Source organism: Aulonocara sp. 'chitande type north' Nkhata Bay, linkage group LG17 (assembly GCF_057382095.1).
Source record: "Aulonocara sp. 'chitande type north' Nkhata Bay isolate Kocher_YH1m ecotype deep benthic linkage group LG17, A_spYH_male_GT1.1, whole genome shotgun sequence".
In the NCBI taxonomy this organism is placed as follows: domain Eukaryota; kingdom Metazoa; phylum Chordata; class Actinopteri; order Cichliformes; family Cichlidae; genus Aulonocara; species Aulonocara sp. 'chitande type north' Nkhata Bay.
The window spans coordinates 39,059,302-39,078,197 of NC_141360.1; positions in this window are offsets into that span (position 1 = coordinate 39,059,302).

Sequence of the window (18,896 nt, forward strand, 5' to 3'; positions counted from 1 at the left end):
TAATATGCTTCAGACAAAGATCATGTGTTTATATATTTTTTTAAAGTGCCCACTCGAGGTATGATTAATATTCAGCTCTGTATTATTTAAATGATGGGCATTTTTATTAGACTGTGTTGGAGCCGCTTTTGCAGTTTGTGTGCTAAAACCAAAAAATAAAGGTTTTACTGCTTAACATGATGTAATCTCCAAACATTTATTGACAGGTCATTTTTCTGAAAATCAAAAAAAGTCTAAAAGATACTGAAGACTGCTGTTTGTTTTCAGACAAGCTGATGATATTTGTTTAAACCACACCGTTCAAAAACTTAAACTTTCCTTGCTGCAATCAAGCTTCTAATATTTGAAGCTTTTCTACGGGTCCTATCAAATAGTGTGAACCTTTAAAGCCGACTATTTCTGAAGACTTATCTAGCTAAGCTAGTTAGTAGTATAAATTTTAGGTTGTTACATGTAACAACTATAACTATGCTTATCTTAAGAGTCAGATTAGGGCACTGTAGGATTTTCAACTTGCTCACCCACCATAGCCTCTGCAAAATTGCAGACTATGTAACTGTGCTATATTTATAGCTTGTGTTTTATTTGATCTTTTAACTTCGGCTAAAACACCTTTCTGCAATATGTCAATACGCACCAGTGTCTGTGCCTCACCAATAAACATCCCGTTTATAGAATACCCGCCCGTCAGTACTAACATTACTCTGAGCTAATACACTTCAGTAAATTCAGAGGTTCTTGTGTGATGGCTGTTGTGATTTTACAATGCAGGCAACTGATGGTAAGCAGCTCCATTGTTTTTGCTTTGTTTTGTTTGTTGCCTTCTGAGTGGGTTTTATTGTCTCAGTAACAGCTACCTATTGGTGCGAGAGTCATCCTCTAATCAAGCAGCAACTCATTTATGTTAACAAAAAAGCGAAGCGAGAGCAACAGCTAACGGAGACACATCCCTGCACACTGCTAAGAACTGTGAGGATCATTTATTAAAATAGACAACACTGTACAAGCACATTGTACCAGATAAATGTTAATAAATATCCCCGCATTTAATATCACAGTTTAATCAGATGTTTAACTCGGTTGTTTAATGTGTTTATGCCTCTTTCAGCACCTGTCAGCTGCTTCCTGTTGCTCCATTTGCTGCCAACTTCAGTCATTTTTAATTACAAATTTTCAATAAATTGGATTGTGCCAAAAAAACCCTGAAAACAAGGTTGTTGAGCAGTGTATCGATTCCACTCCTATGAAGCAGGATGCATTATCAATACTAAACGGTTATAGCTGGAGAGAACGCAAAGACATTAATCGAATGAACCAAAATCCGTGTTCGTTTTTTTTTAATTAAAGCAATTAGCAGAAAAATAATTAAAAGGCAACCAATTCCCAGTGGATGGCACAACTTCTTAGGAAATACACAAATAAAATCTCTCTCTGGTGGTTAAAATAATGAAAACTAAATTTCTGCAGTTGTTTGCGGCGGCATCAATCTAAACTATTTGTGTAAAGATAAGTTTGTTTTTCGTTTGAATAGATGAAAAGTTTTTCTGTTTGATGTCAAATTTGATGTAAAAGCCATGTGGCGTGACTAACTGGCAGAAACGTAATAAAGTTTAATCTTTACTGGAGCTGAATAACAATAAATGTGCCAATAGACTCAACAGATCAAAACTACGAATAATAACTCACTTTTTTTTCAGGGAACTTGCTGTTCTTCACTAGCTCAGTATACTGATTTGACATTCGGGGGAAAACAACTGCAAACTTAGCAGGAATGCAGGGCAGAAATGGCATGTCTGGGTATTTATCCTGCTTGTAGTGATTGATTGGATTTCAGCAGACTCCTGGAGGATTTTGGAGAGCGGAGGAGGGGTTCAGACATCCCAACAGGCCCACTCATCGATGGGCTGATTGCTTCCTCATGGCTTCATCTGCTTGAGGTCTCAAGCAGGAAACCAACACCGGACAGCAACAACAACAGCAGCACCTCCCTCCAAGCTTAACAACTTGCTTAATCTCCAACCGAAGGAGAAAATCTTCACTGAGTATGTAACAGTAACTTGGGGTAATTTCTCCCACTTTTTTTCTTTTCTTGAAAGTTTTGAACAGCCTAAAATCAAAAAGCACAACTGCAAATGTTCAGCCCAGACCCCCTGAGCACTTAGATGTCCTTTAACGTGAGCCTTCACCAGCTGCAGGCCCGCAGAACCTCCTCATCCCATCCTGCCGTCGTTCTCACACAGCCATACAGTGTGCGCCAGCCTCGAAGCGTCTCAGCTCCTGCATTCCTCCCCTGGTGAAATCATATTTTCTAGCCGCCGCTGATTTGTTTGGTCACAGCGGCGCCTGCATGATAGATGTTTTTCTGGCTGTGAAACACCTCCTGTACCCCTCTCTGCATCCCCTCCTCCACCCAACCCTCGGCCCCAGAAAGTTTGGAGGTATGTGGACCTGAAAAGAAAAAAACGGTTTGTCAGTCTCTGCAGAGTCTGTGTGAAGCACCTACAGATGTTGGCAGTGAGCTCGTGGAGCTGCTAATGCTGTGCATGGCTGGCCGCCAGACATTATACTCAGAATAGCAATGGCACTGAAAAATGCTTTCCCAGCATGCTCAGCTCCAGGTATCATCTCTGCCAGGAACAACATACAGCAGAGGAGTGGAGCGCTAGGAAAGGTTTGGCTCGGTCACTCAGGCGCAGCTGGCTGCCGGCGGAGCTCACGGGCGCGTCACTGCAACTCCCCCTGGCTTCTGCTCCGCGGCTGCTGAGTGAGCCCTCATCTGGGACTCTCCTCAGCTCTTTCCGGGACAGTGGCGCGGCTGCCCCTCTGTTGGTCTTCCTTGGTCTCTTGTGTTCTGGGGGCCTCTGGATGTCTGGAGTTTTGATCTCCTCCACACCTGCTTCACGCCCTGGAGGACGGGGCTGTGGCCCCCCCACACCCTCTAGCAGATTATTACATGAAGGAACCTTTTAAAAAAACAAAAAACAAGCGCGTCCATGCTCACAGGTGTACACACGGGTGATCACACCCACAAACTACACCCTTTTTGGCTCCTACCTCAAAGCACACTGTGTTCTGTTGATCTTATGTGCTGCACAATAATGTTTAACATTTAGTATTTACTGTCATATTCCCATATATCATTGTGATGTTGTTTATTCTATTACTCTTGTTCTCTTCTGCTTGCTTTCTTTTTTCTTTCTCAGCAGGTGATCCAGGTGATTGATATATGCATTTTTTTTCTCTGCCCGTTCTGTTGGTTTTTGTCTTTTGCCCTTCTCCCCCGTCCCTCTTCTCAGCTGTTTCTCTTTCCCTCTTTCTTTCTCCCCTTCTTTCCCCCAGTCAAGTCTGTCCCATGTTCAGTAAGTGAAAATAAAATAAACAATAAAAGGTGAATCAAATGGACCATTACGGCAAGGCTGGGATGGTCAGTTTGGTAAAGTAAATCCGTTGGGCATCTTTCTTTGCCTTTAGACAACAATTCTGAGGGCAAAAGAGCCAAACGGGACAGGCCAAAAAAAAAAAAAAAAAAAAAAGGAAAGGTTTGGCTGAACACGCAGCCAAACTTTAAGATTATTTCCTAAATAAATGAGTAGAATTCTGCAGATGTACATTGTCAACTCATCAGTTTTTTTTCTTTTTCTTTTTTCCCAAAAGAAGAAGAAGAAAATCATCTGGGAATATTTTGGGTAAACTGTGGCATCTTCATTACGTAATACACTAACCAGTCGTTTCATTAGGTACCCCTCTTCAACTGCTTGTTAACACAAATATCTAATCAGCCAATCATATGCCAGTAACTCACTGCTTTCAGTCATGCAGACATGGTATAGACGCCCTGCTGAAGTTCAAAATGAGCATCAGAATGGCGAAGAAAGGTGAGTTAAGTGATAAAGTATTTCAGAAACTGCTGATCTGTTGGGAGTTTCCCACACAATCATCTCTAGGGTTTACAGAAAATGGTCCAAAAAGAAATGAACGTCAGTTTTCCCAGCAAAAATGATTTGTTAAAGTCAGAAGAGAATGGCCAGACCACTTGTTACAGAACAGCATCACTGAATATATAACACATGCATGTTTAACCTTGAAGCAGATGGGCTACAGCAGCAGAAGACCGCACTCCTGTTAGAAGATTGGGGGGAAAAAAGGGTCCGAATCTGGCGTAAACAACACCATCCTGTCTGTGGTGTAATGATGTGTGGGATGTTTTCTTGGCACACTTTGGCCTTCTTAGTACAAAGTGAAAAATATTTAAATCCCACAGCCGACCTGAGTGCTGTTTTTGACCATGTCCATTCCTTTATGACCACAGTGTACCCATGTACTGACAACTGCTTTCAGCAGGATAACGCACCATGTCGCAAAGCTCAAATAATCTCAAACCGGCTTCTGGAACATGACAATGAGCTCACTGTACTCAAATGACTCTGGGTTCCTCCGGCTCTGGAGGTAGAGGAGGTTCGACACCCAGCTAGGGCTGCATGTGGAAGTATCCTTGGGCAAGATACTACAGAATAAGTTTCCCTGATGCATCCAATGGCGTGTGAATGTGTCTGCAATGTTAGACAAGGTGCTTGTGTAAAATTGTGTGTGACCAGGTGAATTAAGTTTATAGTAAAAATGAGTGCTCAGTTAGAGAGAAAAATATGGAAGTCCATTCACCCTTTTACCATTTACCACAGTCAGAAGATCTCCATCCAATAAAGTATGTCAGTATGGTCCACAGTCTCTCACAGTGTTTCCTGGTAGAGGAGCCAAGATTGAGGAACGCAAACATGTTTTAATGCTTTTAACAATTTCTGACTAGTTGTCCTTTACAAACAGAAGGTTTTCATGGTGTGGAGTGAGACTGCTTTATTAACCCATTTAATCCCCAATTTTTCCCTGCAAAATAAGTGCATGTATTTACCCCTTAGACTCCCCCTACACACAATGTGTTTAATTTGGTTCATGTAATAGGGGGTTAAAACGGTGGGATTAAATGAATATGTCTTCTCTATGACATCATTTAGCCAAATACTGTAAGAAGCCAAATATTTAATGCAGTCTGAAGGTTGAAATTTTGCCCAATGCGATGTACTTGCACATGCATTTACCTCATTTAAATGCTGTAAATATAATATTATGAAGTTTTAATGGAGGTTTCTGTTTTGAGGTAGGGTTTAGACAACGTGAAACGGGTCTGTCACTAACATAACATATGGCTCCTGTAAAGTAGTCCTTGGCATGTTGTTTAAACATCCTGGTTAGAGTCATTTTTCATTCACAGGGTTAAAGGTGTGAAAAGGTGCACTTGAACCCAAACTATAGTTTAGGTTATATGCGGTATAGTGTAATGCTAAAGTTAAACACAAAACCCGTCTGAAAACTGGGTAAAAAAAGTCTTCAACACAGTGCCTCCCAAACAAGACGCCTCCAGCGTTTGGCCCTCTTACACTGCAGAGGTTATTTGCTCTTTACTAAAGGACTGTTTGCTCTCAGTCAACAATATTATAACAATAACAGCTGATAACAATTGATGTGGCCTTTGAGTCAAGGCACAAATGCCAAAGACCACTTAGTACAAGCAACGCCTGACTGAACTGACAGCCTGACGTGAGCATTCACTGAATTTACCTTGAAGTTGAATCTTCTTCATTTCTGGCTAAAAAATGACTGAATAGATAATTTGGGGGATGATTAATAGGGAGCATCAAATTTCTAAAGCAATACATTGTACTGCCTTACAATGTATGGTGGGTTTATGCCTCATGCTACTTGACATTTCCTGAAATGAAATAGTTTGCTCATGTAAAGTGGGATCCCTTTTATGTCATTTCAGGAATACTCACCTGGGCCGTTTTAGTTTAGAACCTTTACTGATTTTGCTGAGAGTCACAGCTCTCATTGACATTTACAGCTATGTAAAGTTCAAACAAAATTAAATGGCAAACATGCAAAATTAACAGCTAGTGGGGTGGGATTTAAAGGCTAAAAAGAACGTTTTCACCCAAACAGAAGCTAAACGGGAAAAAAACTGGACTGAAATTACAAGAAACACATAACTACATGACTGATAATGTTTCTTTGTCTCTGCCAAATGTGTAGCTAACTTTTCATCATCATCATTTACTGAAGACAACGTCAGTATTATATTAAGACTTGTTTTGGTTTAATCCAACCAGCATCATCTTCTACCACATCACTTTCACAAATGAAGCCCAAAGAAAGTTGTGTCAAGGAATTTGGTTAATGAGACTTTTGGGAATTCTCGTGTGCTCATTTCTTTGTCAGCAAGTCAGAAATCTGGTTTGATTTGTAGCACGGTTGTAAACTTTCTGTTGCGTCATTGAGTGCTTTTTATTAATATTACAAAAGTCTGTCTTGTTTTTTTTAATGAACCTGAAGTTGTGCAGGTTTAATCATGTGGTGGTCTGACTGTTAATGCAGAAGAAACCCTATTTTGGTGGTGGGGTGATGCTGAGGGTATCAGTGCTCCACCATGGCGATGATTTGTGTATTTTTAATGCTACACTGGTGCAGGAGATGTTCCGTGGATCGTGCTGCATCAAGTCTCATTCCAGGTGTCAAGCCATATTTGTGTTCTCGGTACCTAACACAGGATCTTTCAAGCATTAAAACAGTGCGTGTGTTGTCAGGGCCGAGCCTGTGCGAGGTTGATGTTGACGGGTGGCTGAGAGGCTCCAAAGTGGCCCGTGTTAAGGTCTGCGCTGTGTGGCCTCTGCCAATTACAAATCTCCGAGCCCGAAACAAAATGTCTGCTGTGCGAACAGGTCAGCAGGAATAAACGAGGCAGTGTGCGGCACTCGGTGAGGGTGCCTGCCTCTTATAATTAATGGGACGATTGACTTTGGCATGGAGTGTGCCGGCCCAGACTGATGGCCATATGATTTGTCAACATGTGTCCTTTCACCTCATAATTCCACCCCCACCCCCGGCAAAAACACACACATACAAACACTGCCTGAAAACCAAGCAACAGTTTCGCCTTTTAGCAACTTTCTTATCATACAAATCGTACCTATTTTCACTATCTTGCCCTTGACACCAGTGTGAAGGGAAATTTCACTTTTAATATGGAAATAATTAACTACATCAATACCATTAATTCAACTGTGAAAAAAACCCCCATTGCATATACGTCAGGCTCAAGGTCAGACGATACAGGACTTTAGCGTAAGGTTAGTATTGATTGTAATTATCTTTCACCCTGAGGTAGAATTGTTGCTCATTTGTAACCCAATTGTCCTGTATTTGCTAGCTCTTATTAGACAGGCACGGCTATCATCCAATAATCCTGACACACTGACCGAGATGCACACAGCTCAGTCAGCTCAATATCCAATTTAACTTCCCAATCAACCTTTTGCACTTTCCTTCACTGACATTTACTTCACATCATACTCTGGTTCTCCGTTTAATGAGCGAGTATGCATTTCTAAAATGTTAATTCACATGGATAAACATATCGAAGAAGGAGCAGTGAATGGGCATTTGTCAAAAAAAAGAGTAGTTATAAAAATATTTCCTTGCAAAAGATATATCAACAATAAGCAATATAATAGTGCATCTTTGGAGATGTGAACAGTGAGCGCCTCGAGACGGCTGAGTATGTGTGCGCCATTATTTTGAAAAGTAAGATGCAAGCAAGTCCACACATGCTTTCAGTCTAGCTGTAACTGTGTTTGCCATATAATACAAAGCAAGAGAACGCTACAATATTAGAAACAAAATAACAGGATATTTAACACATAATATAAAGCATGATTAGCTATCTGTGTCTTTGCATTGCATCAATACTGGTAGCTTTTTTGTCCAAATATAGTAACATCTGGCTTCCAAGAACAATATCATGGGCAGCAACAACACTGAGGCTTCAAAATGTTCAAAAATGGGTTAGTGCTGCTGTGCCTCCATCTTTTATATACAGTCTATGGTAGACATTGACATCAGCATTTTTGCCCAAAGAACTGCTGCTCACTGGATCTTTACTCTTTTCAAGAAAAAACGATTCTTGCAGGATTTCTTTGAACCACATGTTGGCCAGGGCCTGAATCCTTACGTGACCTCCTGTAGTCCACAGTGGATCTCTGTCCTGGTGTTTGTGAGTGTGTCCTGTGAAAAATAAGGTGTTATTTTTCTTTTCACTAATATATATTAAGCACTTGTGCTCCAGTGTTCATGATTAACCAGAGTAGTGTAAATCTCTTGGTGATGCCTTATCCTCGACTGAGTTTGGCCAAACAAGGCAGTAGTCACAGCCCTCCTTCCTGCTGAGTGCTTCCAACCTCGGGACCCCCCACCTTTACTTATTCACCTCACTTACCCCTCCCAGCAGGAAGAATCAGCGGTAGGTCCACAGCGGTGATAAAGAAAGCCCAGGTGTTAAAACAGTTGGAAGGAATACAGCGGGGATGGTCGGAGGAATGCATCAGCTTATTTAATTTACAGAAATGAATATCCATGCATATCAACAGACCACTGATTAATCAGAGCAAAAGCCTCACGTCAAACATGACCCTGAAACCTGTCTAACTTGGTGAGATTCTGTTTGCCCCTATTTCAATTTCTAACTAAGAGACACATCTCCGAGAAGATGTTTTAAATGTTTTCCTCTCATTGCAAAAAAGTGCCATATTTTTCTTGTTTTCATGGAAAACTAGGGAACAACTTTATCAGCAGACTAACACGCTTAGGTTTGTGGCCTTGATCTGGGCCATTACAAAATACAAAACAGTTAGTGTTTAAATTAAAAAGTATACTACAGAAAAACAAAATCAAATGAACCAATCACACATTCACACATAAACAGGCTGACTAATTGGTATTTAAGGGGAGGGTACTCGCCTACCGGTCAAACCAGAGCCCAAATAAGCGCTGGATTGAACCACTACAAATTTAAAGGGTAAATCACCCACAAAGTCAACCACGGAGTAAACAGTGAGCCCCCAGCATGACGCAGAACTTAATGCAAGCTCCACATAAGGATAAAAATAGAATCAAAGATGTCCCTGAGTTAGCAGTTGGGAAGGTCTCGTGCTGCTTGAATGCTGCTATATTGAGGTTTCTCATGTGACATCAAGTGCACAGTTCTCAAGAGTTAACCCACTATATTGGATCAGATAGCAAAGTTGCTAGCAGATTGCCATGGTAGCCTGCAAATATTCACTAACCACTAGCTGAATGATAGTAAAATGTGCAAAAACAAACGAGAAATGAAGAAGCTTCGCCTTCAATGCAAAACCTGTGCTGTAGCTAACATGTATGAAAAGCCCCAACTTTTACTTTGAAGGAAAAGGGTCTCAATTTCCAGTTCCTGTTTACAATTTCACTGCAGTTCAGAGAGGAGCTGATCACCCTTTTTTTGAGTGCATCACTTTCATTTAAACTAGGCTTAAAGCACAATGTTAGCCAAACCAAAGCAATCACGAGGATGTTTTTGCTAACTTTGTGGAATACACGTTTTCCCCTAGCAACAGGTGGTTGCCAGCTGGTTACTGTCATGTCTATAGGCCTATGTGACACAGGCCTTATTCACTTTATGTTACAGTGATGGTCACACATTCAAAATAGTGGACAAGCTAACACCACATGACTGTATAGCATGACATACATTACATGCAATAGTGAATCTTAACAGTGCAGAAGAAACATGTCTCATCTCTTCACCGTTTTTAATAATGCTAGCTAACACACAGAGAACGAACCTATGCTGCCTGAAGACATGGATACAGTTTTGTTAAAATCCATGGATGTCATTAATTACAACATTTTTTCACTGGCTATACAGAAATGAGTGTGTTCCAAAATGCTACCGGACCACTGAAATGTCCCTTTTTGGCAGTTAGCTCATTGCTCAGATTATCCTTCATTTAATTTTTCATTTAATTGTTAATATATAAATGATTTTGAGATAGTATCAACAGCCATGGGGGAGGTCTCTCAGTAGAAAACGCTGTAAAAGTTATGAAAATACACTTATGAGTCCAAAACTTATGCTGTCCAGTAGGGAGTCTTTGCTTATGTTTGACACCCCCTTGTTATAGTGTCCGTAACAAATACGCTAGGATAGGGTAGGTTTTGAAATAAGATGATCAAAAAAAGAAAAGCTGTAATTAAAAAGGAACCTATATTCAAGTATACAAAGCCAGGGTCACACATTTGATCTCGACAGCTTGTTCAGTGGCAGCCCCGGGGCAAAACCCCTCATTGAAACCCACAAGTAAGAGTTACTGAAACAAAATATCAAAAATAGTTGATCTCACTCACCTGCTGATCAGAGCTGAAAACCCCCCCAAACAGTGTCCTTTTGCTGCTGACAGGACTGTGTTTGCGCATGTCTGCTCCGGTCATTGCTTTTGCATTTCAAAGCATAGTTGTTTGATTTAATAGCTTGGCTCTCAAATCAGTAATGGGTTGAAGGGTCACTGCGGAAAACAATGTACCGCTAATAAGTGACTCATTTTGAATAGAATAGAGGAAGCAAGCATATCTGATGGGAGATAACAGGGAGAGGGCCTGCAGGGGACACACAGTTAATGAGGACTTTTACTATAACACAAATATACAATGGATGCTCTTTATGTTTTCGTTTGATATTTTTTGAAATGTTCTGTGTTGAAACAAAAGACTCTGAATGCCCTCGAAATGATTTTGCATTTTAAGTTTTGCATTTCTAAACATTAACTGCTACACATTATCACTTGTTATAGTGTAACACCTTTACAATAGTTAACTATTAGCAGTCTAATCAGGAGTGGGGCAGTGCACCTTCACAGGGATTCTGACATCTCAACCCAGCACCCCCTCCCGGCTTTTATCCCCCAGGAACCTCCTGCTGCTTGTCTCCTGAATGCTTTCCCTCCTCCTTTCACCTCTTCTGTTTTTCCATCCTGACCTATTGTTTGCTGACTGATGAAGCACAACATTCAAACCAGCTTGAGCTCTTTGTTTCCGGAGCAGCAGGAGATACCTGGTCAACCACCTGAAAAAAGGAAGGTAGAATCTTTAGGTTTGTGGTAAGTACATTCAGTATTGTTTAGTTACTTTCCAAGAAAGAGTATGAGCTCTGACTGTCAAACACTAGACTATGTCCTGCTGAAAAAACACCCCTGAAACATCTGAAGCAAGATTTTCATTTGCAGTGACCAGAATCGACATGGAGTTAATCGTCAGAGAGACAGCTCAGGTCAAGGTGTTTGAAGACAAAGTTAAAGAGGCGAGACGACGATAGTTTGCACATATGCAGAGAAATGATAGTGAATACATGGGACCAAGGATGAAGATGAAGGCAGGAGGAGAAGAGCAAGACCTCCGAGTATGTAGTGAATGAGGACATGCACAAGGTTAGAAGTGATTTCGATTTAGACCGGACGCCCCTCTTAACCCTGAACGTTGACCTGATGAGTAGTTACATTTCTCAGGAGGTGGACGTCAGGTTATGTGGAAGGTAGGTATCTGGGTTTGAATCCACCATATGCCCCATGTCTGGGCTCTCTCCGGGTACGCTGGCTTATTCCCACAGTCCAAAGACATGCAGTTAGTTTGGTTAGGTTAATCGGTGATTCCCATAGGTGTTAATGATAGTATCAATGGTTATCTGTCTCTGTGTCGCAGCTATGCAACAGACTGGTGACCTGTCCAGGATGAACCCCACTTTTCTTATTCTATAGCACCTGGGACAGGCTCCAGCCCCCCTGTGACCCTGAACTGGGTAAGCAGAAGAGAATGGATGCATGGATGAAAATAAAAAAAACCATTTAGTGCGAGGTTCAGTAGTTCAGTTTTCACTTTGCTTTTCTCTTGGTTTTTGGTCTCCAAGGTTTCATTGTGTGTTAGCCGTAATATCTGCACATCCTTTACAAAGAAAACAGCAAAGTCAGTATGATAAAAAGAATACCTCAATTTCAACTTTGTCAATATTCAGTTTTGTGTATCATACTGTATTGGGATATAGTAGAAGTATTTGTATTTGCTAGAGCTATTTTGTAATATATTGTATTATTTAATATTATGATCACTCTTGGATTAATGAAGGATTCTGATCAGGATGGTTTCAATGATTATTTTTTTCCATTGATCTAACCAATATTCAAATTGAAAGTACTGATTTGTATGGTGCTATGTATGAATCACTACTTAACAAACTTAAGAAAACACCAACAAATAGAAAAAAGCTGCAAAAGCACACAAAACAAAACAGAAGTTGAATAAAACACAATTACAAAAAATGAATGAAAACTCACAAAACACAACCAAAGTGTTCATGGGGAGACAATAACGTGAAAATATCACATGTGGAAGTGACAAGCTAACAGTTATCGACTAATCAATGAATCCTTCCCTTTGGGAGTCGGTCTTGTTGCAATCTCTGGCATGTTTTGGTTCCTATCACTTCAGAAGCTGTTCTACAACATTATTGTGCCCCCCGAATACACCTTTGTTGTGTTTTTGTTATTTATTTTTTACATCCGTTGTGTTTTATTTAACTTCCATTGTGTGTTTTTTTCCTAGGTTACAGTGAGTTTGACCTCTCAGGACCACCATAGATCATGCAGCTTTTCAGCATTTTACATAAATGTGAAAACCTTCAGCTCAATGTATTATCGGACAAAACTCTCATCTCAGGCGTGCTGCTAAATAGACCATGTAAGGGAAAATTTGCAGTTCTTTTAGAGTTGCTTTTTGAAGTGTATTGAATGGTAATTTGACTGTGCTGTAAAATAGGAATGTGTTGGTGTGAAAAGCAGAGACAGGTAGCTACAGCTGTTCGGTGTCCCCTCTCTCCTTCATCCCCACCCAAGTGGGAGGTGTTGAGGTGAGAATGAAGCCCTCCCTCCAGCTGCAGTCCCTCTGACCCAAACAGTCAGGGCACTCCCAGCTTTTGTGGAAACAAGCTGACAGGAAAGGTAAACATCAAGGTGTGGAAAGAGCCTCTTCCTTTGGTGGTCTCATCAGTCACAGAGCCCCGCACCAGTTTAACTGCAGCTTTAAATCACGAGCGGAGGCCGTGAATTCAAACATCGGCCAGCAGAGATGAGAAATTATGATGTGAGAGCTGACGTGATGATGTGAGAGAATGGAGCTGCTTTTCGCCTGTTGTCAAGGAGATGTCTGGTGTATTGTGACCTCTAGGGGTGGAGACCATGGAGAGGACATCAATTTTAAAAACTACACTGCATGTTTCTGTGTTCTTATATATCTGTACAAAACACTCCAGTGACCGATCTGCTTTATCTTTATCTTACTGCATACTGTTTTTTATAGTTTTTTTTAATTAAAAACTTGTTTTCATGAGTTTCTTATTTTCTTTATTTTTTCCATTCTTATTTAACTTTTTATTTTTTATGATGGCAAAGCTGTCTTTAAAGCAACGCGCCAAAAACAAACTTATAACAACAAATACAACTTGATACAACTGATTTCTGGTATCCATCCATCCATTTGCTTCTGGTTGTCCTTTTCAGGGTCGCAGGGGGCGCTGGAGCCTATCCCAGCTGTCATAGGGCGAGAGGCGGGGTACACCCTGGACAGGTCACCAGTCTGTCGCAGGGCCAACACACAGACACATTCACACCTTTGGGCAATTTGAAACTGCATGTCTTTGGACGGTGGGAGGAAGCCGGAGTACCCGGAGGGAACCCACGCAAACACGGGGAGAACATGCAAACTCCACACAGAGAGACCCCGGCCTGATGGTGGAATTGAACTCAGGACCTTCTTGCTGTGCGGCAACAGTGCTAACCACCATGCTGCCATTGATGTGCAATAAAATGATAGTGGGAATTTAAACTGTTAAAATGACTTTTTGACCTAAAATCAGTCAAAAGTACATAAAACTAGGGATTCCAGTTGTCCTGTTTTATTCGGGACATCCCATATAATGCCACAGATGGCACACTTACAAATACCAAATCTGATTTGGCCGCAATTGTAACAGACGAGTGCTTGTATTTGAATATTTTTTTATTTTTTTTCCTTATTTGTCGAAGGAACTGCCCATGTGATTTCTGTCATCATTTACTGCAGCTTTGTATATTGCTTTAGATGAGGTATTGATTAAACTGAAACCAACATTGTACTGCATTTTTATTATAAGAATATGAACATGCATTTATATTTACACTATGCCCAGCTGTCTGTGCATTGTGCTTCTGCCATACCAGAGTGTCCCTTATTTGGTAGTTATAAAAGTGGCAACCCTAGGTCAAACATATCTCTCATGACTGATATCAAGTCATTTTAAGCCAGACGTAAGATTCCCATCACCAAGTAGAAGCTGCAATCAATTGTTGGCAAAATGACTCTTCTGTGTAATTTATGTAACTGGGTAAAAAATCTCATTGACATTAAAAATGTGGTTTTTTTTTAAGAGAGATCTGGTCAAGAGAGCACCAGAAATTGTAAGAAATATAACATCACAGTTCTATAAGCACAGTTTAAGTTTCCAAAAAAGGAGAGGATTGATTGTAATCCGGTACAATGAGTAGAGTAAAAAACATTTTTTTATATATAACCCCTTCATAAATACTCTTTACTTCAGTGTATTTACTCATTTAAGTAAAGATATTATGCATAAAAATCAAAGAAAAAAATCAGTTTTAGTAAACGATTACCAGAACAGTGTAGTTGTCCGTAAGTTACGGTCATGGTATTTCAGCATCCAGTTAGCGCTGCCAAAGCATAAAGGGAGTACCATTAGTTCCGCCCAAAGTTTTTAAATTCAACATTTCTATTAGCTCAACAAACATCAGCAAACACACAAACTGTTTGTGTGCAGTTTGTCGTACAATGTGTTGCTAGCTAAAATTCCAGCAGCTGTAATTCCCATTTGTACTCACATTTTTTTCAAATTCTCTTTCACTGCTTGTGTCTTATGGAAGAAGATGCATGATTTATGAAGTTTAACAGAGTTAGAAGTTAGCAGGAAGTTAGCGTGCTGTGTTCCATCAAAAGATGACACACTGACCGTGGGATTTCTTGAAAACTGAAACGTATAGTTCTGCTATCAGCGTGAACATAAATGAAGACAAAAAACTAAACTGCAGCATTGTTTAGGATTACTGTTGTTTGGCTAGCTGGTATATAATGGTCTGCTACGTGGTAGCTAGCTATGGCTAGGATAATATGAACACATTAGCATAGTGAAGCTGGACAATGAAGGCTACCCTTTTCCATTTTTTTTTTTACCCTTTTCAATAAAAGTTAAAGTGAGGGTCCCCAATGGTCAGAAACAAATGTAGTTGCATGGCAGTAAAAGATGCTGAAAATGGGCCACACTAAAGTTAGGAGAACATCTGAGATGATCCATCCATAACACAAGGTTCGTCATTAATGTACTACTGCATGGTTTGGGTGAGTGCTATCTAAAATTCTTAATCCTCAGCTTCATCTTTCTTTGGACTCAGAGAGATTCTTTTGTGACCTGTTCAAATATTTGGTGTCTGGCAAACCATGGGGTGAGGGACAAGCTTTTGAAAACTGAGCTTTAAAACATGCTGCAGATTAATACTGCTATTAAAAAATGCAGAGAGGCCAACAGTGATCACTGACTATTTTGGGGGGCTTCTTCAGATTAAATGGAACGAGACAACAGCCTTGATGAACACCAGAGATGGGCAGTAACGCGTTACTTGTAACAGTAACGCGTTACAAGTAACGCGTTACTGTAATCTGATTACTTTTTTCAAGTAACGAGTAAAGTAAGGGATTACTATTGCAAAATCGGTAATTAGATTACCGTTACTTTCCCGTAGGAACGCTGCGTTACTGCGTTACTAAAACCGTGATTTTTTTTGCGAGAATGTCTCATGACAGTGACGTAAGCAAGTGCGACGTTGGTGACAGCAGCTGTGTGCAGATCAACAGTGGATAATATATCGAGTGCGGGAGAGAGTATGAGCGTGCAGCGTTTAAAGTGTGGAAGTACTGACCTTACTTTGAGTTTGATTCCATAAAAAGTGACAAAAACATTAGTGTCCGCTGTGCGTGGGAAGAAAACTTCTTTTTACAGCGAAAAAAAACCCTAAACTTCCGAGCAAGCACCGAGTAGCTACGACGTGATGGGAAACTCACAGAGACACTCGCGCGGATTCTTCAACTGACCGCAGCACACCTGCACCAGGGTAACCCTCCGCCTACCCTGCTCCTGCTTTACAGGTGAAAATAGAGCAAAAGGACCGCTGAGTCTTTGACTTTATTTATTTTCTGCTGTGTTTTACTTGCATCTGTTTGAAAGAGTGAGTGAAAACACAAAAAATATTTTATTTTATGTGCTGGAATGTGTAGAAAATAGGTTTAAATGTTAAACTAATTTATTCAAGTCAGAGAATGTTGCATATAATTAAATGTTTTGCTTGATGCATAAAGTTAAAAGATTAAAACTGATAAAACAAGTTTTAAAAAGAGACTTTTCCATTTGATTACATTTTGTATGATGGATTATGTAGAAAAAGTAGAATTGGGCTGAAAGATCTATCACTTTATCACCTCTTCAGGTTGTAAATCGTGTTTTTAAAAAGTAACTAAGTAATTAATTACTTTTGAAAATAAGTAATCAGTAAAGTAACGGGATTACTTTTTTGGGGGAGTAATCAGTAATTAGTTACTGATTACTTTTTTCAAGTAACTTGACCAACACTGATGAACACTATCCGGTTGTTCAGTGATGACGCGACGAATCCTACTTCCGGGTCTAAAGTAGTCTGCGTTTAATATGGCTTTTGTGTTGTTAACATGTTTAATGTTATGTATTTTCTTCTATTTGATCTCAAAAAGCTCCTAAAACAGTCAGTGATCACTGTTGACCTCCCTCGGCTTTTATTATCGCTAACCATTTATTTAAGCTCAGTTTTTAAAACCTTAGGATGTAACTACAGCCCAGCCCATGCAGCAGTATATGAATGACTAACCTCGTATTGTGGATGGATTATCTCAGTTGTTCTCCTGGCTGAAGTTTGGTCCTTTTACAGCATCCTGCCATGCGATTACATTTGTTCCTGACCACCGAGAACACTCACGGTAACTTTTATCTAGTGGAAAAAAAGTTAGCTTGTTTATATTATGCTAACATAGCTGTGTCGCTAGCGATCACGTAGCACATCATTATATACCAGCTAGCCCAACTTCAGTAACCCTACAAACGTCACTGCTGTTTAGTTTTCTGTCTTCATTTATGCTGGAAGTGATAACAGAGCTGTACGTTTTAATTTGTTTCCAAAACCCCGCAGTCAGGACATGCTATATTGTATTTAGATAGAAGCTAGCGAGCTAACTCCCTGCTAACTTCTAACTCCGTTAAATGTCATAAATTCCGTTTTCATGGATGCCTGGATGTTAAACTCAATTGTTACACCTGGTAGAGCAGAACGCTGATCATTTTATTAAAGATGAAAGACTAGACAGTTTTTCAACTCTCAGTAATGCCATAGTGATCGTTTGATATATGGACCTGCAGCGGAGTTTTAGACCCAGACACGGCTAGTGACGTCAGACTGAACAACCGGATAGGTGTTTGGACCCAGAAGGACAGTCTATGGGTTATCACTTAACAACTGATTACAAACTGTGGATGTTATCACCCCAACTATACAGTCAACACAAGGCTGTAAATGTAGGGCTACGTCCACGGGTATTTTTGAAAACGCAGATTTTTCTATGCGTTTGCACCTTTTGTCCACATGTAAACTGGGTTTTCGATCACTGAAAACTGAGATTTTTAAAAACTCCTGCCAGGGTGGAGATTTTGGAAAACTCCGTTTTTGTGTTTACGTGTGGACGAGGAAAACTGAGATTTAGTCACGCAACATCAAAGCATGCGATTATTTCTACAATGGCGGAGAGCGACAAAATACTGCTGCTGTGAATCTGACTATCTGCAGTTTTAACACACTTGCATATACACACGCAGTTACTGTCCCTCCATTTACAAAGACAGAGGCGTCAGGGTGAACTTCAGACGTGGCTTCTACATTCAACACAGCCGCTGTCACAACCCAAATCCCAACATCAGTTTAAATTTATGTATACTGTGGGCATTTTGTTCATTCCTAAGTTGTGAGTCTATACCAACCAAAATACTCTCTTTAGTTTTTAACATGTGAAATATTGGAAGGCACTTGAGAAAAGTAACACAAAATGATCTGCCTTTCCAGGAAAACAAAAACTTTTCAGAAGTACTTAAGGTTCTGAGAGGGTACAAAACCCTGTTTACTCTTTCCCTCCCAGGCTTCTAGACTTCTGATTGGCCAACATTTCGTTTTTAGCGTTTACATGTGGACGGAGATATTTTTCAAAACTGCACGTGGACGGGATCTAAAAAAAAAAGAAAAGGAAAATCTGTTTTCAAAAATACCCGTGTAGACGTAGCCTAAATCTCTAAATTAATATATTTTTTAAGTTCAGCAGGTCCAGTAATGGTGAATAATCTTTAACTTCCTGTGACAGGATATAAAAATACCAAGAAAGTAAATAATAAAACTCATGCTTGTTTATTTGTGAACTCTGTTGTATCTGATGAGTGTATTTATGCTGGATACCTAGTAAGCAAGCACTGTTACCATTAGCTAAAATGGTCATTCACGCTGGTTTTTGTTCTGCCCCTAATGAGGAATGAGGGATTTCTGTTGATTTCCTCGTTCCTCATCAATCAAGTGCTAAATAAAGCTTTGAAGGAGACTTGGCTCTCTGTGGTGTGTGTGGTTGTGAATCCAGCATGGTGGACTGGAAAAACCCGTATGGGTCATATTTAAAGAGCAGGAGCGCTTCATCGGAGCACTTGTTGGTTCACATCATAAAATATACTGTATGCATAAAAAAAAAGAAATGAAGCTTAGCTATTAATTACTGTAACATATTCATGGATTATGTGGTAATTCAGTTCAGTTCAGTTCATTTTTATT